Source organism: Otolemur garnettii, unplaced genomic scaffold (genome assembly GCF_000181295.1).
Source record: "Otolemur garnettii isolate 467f Iridium unplaced genomic scaffold, OtoGar3 scaffold00104, whole genome shotgun sequence".
NCBI lineage: Eukaryota > Metazoa > Chordata > Mammalia > Primates > Galagidae > Otolemur > Otolemur garnettii.
Window position 1 is genome coordinate 3,547,434 of NW_003852499.1, and position 5,371 is coordinate 3,552,804.

Genomic DNA, 5,371 nt, shown 5'->3' on the forward strand with positions numbered 1-5,371 from the left:
TAACTTCTTTAAGCCTCCATCTGCATTCTAATAAGATGAGAATGATGATACCAAATCCATCAAGTGCTTAAGAGGTCATTTGTGTGAACTTTAATACTCCAAACTGGTAGTTATTAAGCAAGCATTGGTCTACAACTCCTCGTTGTAAAAGATGGCAATGTTAGCCAAAATTGGGTGTTCACAAAGTTCACTCTGGTGGAATGGGAGGTCAAGTGCCTTGGGGATATCTCTTTAGATGATCTGTGACATCTAAATGGGGATCACCGTGTCTTGGGTCAGAGGGAGACTCCTGGATTTTCTAGTTCTACTTTTTATTGCCAACAGAACAGCGCGCACACACACACACACACACACACACACTGCAGTTGACCCTCTGTCTGTAAATATGGTGCCCATGGGTAGGAAAAGACTTGAGCATTCATAGATTCTGGTATTTCCAGGTGTCCTATAATAAATTCCTCATAGATACTAAGTAATTAATTTATATCCTAGCTTGTACCTGCATCTCCACCATCTCCAGGAACTTGGACGACAAGCATGCTGCAGGTAGCTATTCCACGTGAGGACAGTTCTCACGGAGCCCTGAGTTGACTGTGTTCTAGGGAATGCCCAGAGGAACCCAGGGTGCACTTGTCCTAGGCCTGATGCCTTGGCATTCTCTGAGGCCCGGACAAAAAGGAACCGAAGGAAAGAACTGAAAATGTCCCGAAAGACAAGCTAGATTTGGAAACACCAGAGAGGGAATGAAAGCAACAACAACAAAAAAGGGGTGGTAGCAGGAGAGCCTTGCCACCAGATTCTTGGCCCAACGTGGTGTTCTCTTAGATCCTTTATAAAAATAAAAGAGAAAGAAGAAAAAGTAATCTGATTGGACAAAAGAACTATTATACTCTCAACTCTCCCATGGCAAGAAAGACAAAAGCAAGAAATTCATCCCCGAGTTTTACCAAATCACAGAAAAGTGCCTGAGAAGGATAGTCTGATTCCCAAGCGACATTATAGAACACACCAGAATGAATGAAATTTAAGCCTGAATGCAAACATCTGCGGAATTTTTACTTAGGGGAGAGAGAAAGAATGTGAGATTAAGACCTACAGCATCTGAAAGAGCAAGTTCATTAAAATAATAAGTATTTACCACAGTTTTGTAACTCTCCTGGCACTCCCACATGGCACGGATTTTCTGAAACATACACATCCTTGTTAAACCGCAATGTTTACTCTGTGTTTAACATGCACAAAATGTACCCGTGAGTGTTGTTTCTGCCGGTCTGACTGACCCCGTTCATCCCTCTTCTGCACAGCAGCCTCCATTCCTGTAAGCGCCCCTCCCAAGTGGCTGCCCTGCCATGGTCTGCCAGGCCTTGTGCCCATCAAAGGGGTACACCAGAGACCAGCCTGGCTGGCTCCTGCAACACTTCAGCCCTGAGGCAAGAGTGGATTGCTCAGAAGAAGGCACATCACCCAACTAGGGCCATGGAGAGACTTCTCTGACACATAGACTTTGGGAAGGTATGAGGAGTTTTCTTTGTCTCTGGGATTGGGAAAGCTGAAGACCAGAAATCCTGGAGAGGCTTGGAACCATCTTTGCCACTGCGTGCTGGGTGTCTGCTGAGAACACGGACAATGAAAAGGAAAGAAAGTAGATTCTCAAGAGGGGGAGAGACTCAGCTCTGGCTGACAGCCTTGCAAACACATGGCTGAGGGTTCTCTGTGTCTAAGGCAATAACTGATCAGCCAGAACCAATAATAAAGGGACCTCTGAAGGGTTGTTGGCTCCACTGACCTCTGGAGATGTGTCCTGGAGGACAAGGGGAGAGGCCCCAAGAGCAGAACCCACTGAGGACTCATTGCCCTGACAGACATGTGACCTGTGCTCTGTGCCTGTCAAGAATCAGATCTTCTGGGCGGCTCCTGTGGCTCAAAGAAGTAGGGTGCCAGCCCCATATGCCGGAGGTGGTGGGTTCAAAACCTAGCCCTGGCCCAAAACTGCAAAATAAATAAATAAATAAAAGGAATCAGATCTTCTGCATTACCCTATAGGCTTGTTCTCGTCCACTTTTTCAAGTAAGAGTTCTTAATAAAAGGACTCTTCAGATGATATCTCACTTAATTGAAGCCACACAAAATGTCCCTAAATTCTCCCTTCATCCTCTAAGTCTTTCAGTCATGAACGTGAGTACACTTTCTGGAAAAACCACCATAAGGCTTAGCTGCAGGGACTGGAGGAAGTACCAGGTATGCACATACTATAAAATACAGTCTTTCTGTAAGGGCTCCTCCTGATTGTCTTAAATGGAGGCTTAAACTGGTGGGTGTGTGCATAAAATAAAGAGAGACAGAGCAAGTGAGAGACCGGGGCACAGACAGAGAGGGGAGAGGAAGGCAGGGCCAGCCGGATTTGGCCTATTATCAGAAAAATTCCCAAACTCAAAAATCATTTAAAGAACTTTATTTTGAGCTGATGTGTGTGACCATGACCTATGGAGCTGTATCCAAAAAGTCTCAAGCAAGTGGTTTGTAGTTTGTTTTTATACGTTTTAGAGACAGGAATTACAGGTAAAACCATAAATTAAAGCAGGGAAGGTGTTAATTTGGGGGGACGGATAAGGCAAATTTTAGTGCTACAATATGCTAATTGTAACAAGTTACCAAAACACCTAAGCTCCACTGGAAAATGAGGGTTATCATGCCCACTTGACAGGGCTATTGAGGGAGCCAATGCCAACATATGTGGAAAGTGCCCAGCGTGGTGGTATCTTGGATATAAAAAGCTCAGCAAGTGTGAGCTCTTTCCCTTTCCCCTTCACCGTGCCCGGGCTGTCTTCCCACAGTGGCCAGGCCAGGCCTTCCAAGCAACAGTGACAAACTTACTACCCTCATTCCAAAATAAGGCTTTGATACCATCGGGCACACGTCACAATCTCATGTGTCACAATCTCTGTGTGCATTACAGATGGCATCCAGAGGGCAAGAGACTGCTGCCCCTCCTTCCCTGGAATGGGAGAATAGTGAATAGGCCCATCCAGCTCAAGTGGAAGTCCATCTGCCACTCTGGCCTCACCTTTTACTGAAGGCCCCGCCATTCCATAGTTACCATCTTCACGTTCACATCAAACAACTCTTGGGCAAATGTGAAATTGTGAAGTGAGAACCATCCATGACAAATACCTCTTCTCCAAAACCATATGCTGGGCTCCAGGCCAAACAGCAGTACTCGTGCGGTGAATCAGTGGCTGGTGGCTACGCAGCTCTAGTCCCCAGGTTTCTGCTAAACCAGCTGAACTCTTCAAACAAACGGTGGCTGTACAGATCCAAAGGAATGGCAGGTTTGCCAACATACTTCCAGAGTATGTTGTGTCTTTGAACATAGTGTGAGAAGCACAAGGAGGTGATTATGCCTTTACACACAGGTGTTTAAAGATACACATCTTCCTGAAACCTTTAAAGTAGCGAGTGTCTTAAAGAAAAACAAGGAAGGGCAGTTTTTCTTTTCAAATAACTTGTTTTTCTAATTTCAAAAACAATAAATATTTACTGTAGAAAATATGAAGAGGATCTATTAAGGCAATTAACATTGGCTCCTGTAACAAATAACCTTAAAATCATAGTGGATTAACAAGATAAAAATATATTTCTCACTCACACAAAAGAGCCACCACTTGAACACAAGTGTTTCTAAGCAGGTGGCTCTTTTTGGTGACTACCCATAGGCAGTGACTCAGGGATCCAGGATTCTTCCATTTTGCTGTGCTGTGACTCCCAGGACCTCAGGGTAGACCCTTCTAATTTGACTGACTGGTCAACAAGCAAAGAGGGAGGAAGGGAGAAAGACAGAAAGAGAGAGAAAGAAGGATTTCTCTGGATTTTTCTAAATCCAGGCCTGTAAGGCCTAGATCACTTTTGTAGCCTATATCTCTTGTCCTACATTCCATTGGCCAGAATTGATTCCTTGGACAACCCACATAGAGGAAGCTTGGAAATACTATTTTTCCTATTTGCTTAGGAAGAAAATGACATGGTGTGGCTAATACATAATTCTGGCTCTTCTCACACCACATAGGGCCCAACAGATAATCTGTCATTAGATGACCCTGAGACAACATTGTTAATGACATGGTTTGCACCCTCTATGGCTTTCAGACAGATATACATACATATTGATGTATATTTGCAATATAGTGTCATACAGTACAGTATATACCATTTTTATAAAGTACTTTTTAAAACTTTGCAGCTGAACTACTCATGGTTTCCAGTAACCCAATTTTAAAGGGCTGCATAGCATCACTCTATATGGATAACCACAATTGATTTGTCAAATCTGTTTTGAGGTTATTGCTAATCCAATTGCTAGACAATAGGTAGTTTGGGTTTTCTTTCATAAATAGTAATGGAATATAAACATGCAAAACATTTCTGATTATTTACTTACGATAAATTCCTAGAAATGAAATTTGTAAGTCAAAGGAAAGTTTATTTTTAGAGTCAGTCAAGTAGCTTCAAAATGCCTTCTTTCCTAGGATTTTATTTTAGGAAATTTAACTACTCTGGCCATATTTTTGCAAAGCTTCACTGAGTCCTAAGCAGACAATTCTAGTTTTCTTTAAGTGTCCTTATGGAAGGATACTCAGCTTCTATTTGCTGAGGGGAGAGACTGCACTTTGTTGGGTCAGAGAGGAAGGGAATATCCAAAGCCAGGAGAACTAAGATTGGCTGAGCCCTTAAGGCACACCAGGAGAAATGCAAGATGCTTTGCAAGGGATTACATTTAATACTTGTGATAATCGTGAGAAGTAAGTATATCCCAGTAGTGTGGAGAACACTAAGATTCGGGGACATGTGCTCACTGGCCCAAGACTGTTAATGGTGAAGCCAGAACTCAGACAGGCCCTGCCTCCTTGTCTTTGGGTGCTCTGATCCCCTTGTCTCTTCCCTGCCATCCTACCAAGGCAGGGAAAGCTCCTAGGTGCATATGACAAAGGGCACTGATCACAGAAGCAGAAGAGCAGAGCTGGGCCCGTCTTGATTGTTTCAATCTTGTTTCAATCTTCAGCCACTGTGCTGTACTTACCTTGGTGTACCTGTCTCTAAGTCCCATTCATATCTCAAACTTAAGGGTAAAGATCAGGACTTGAGACCCAGCACTGTCACTGGTATGTCATCATACCCTTGATCTCAGTATCCACATTCGTAAATGCAGAATTTATGCAGGATGGCATCTTGGAGTCTTTTCAGGGCTTATTGTAGAATTTTTTTGCAGAGCCAAGACAGAGACCTGATGCATAGTAGGCGTACAATAAAAGTTTATTGGCTGGTGGCTCTTTAAGCCTTTCCATCCAAACACCCCCAAAAGATGCGGAATATTTAC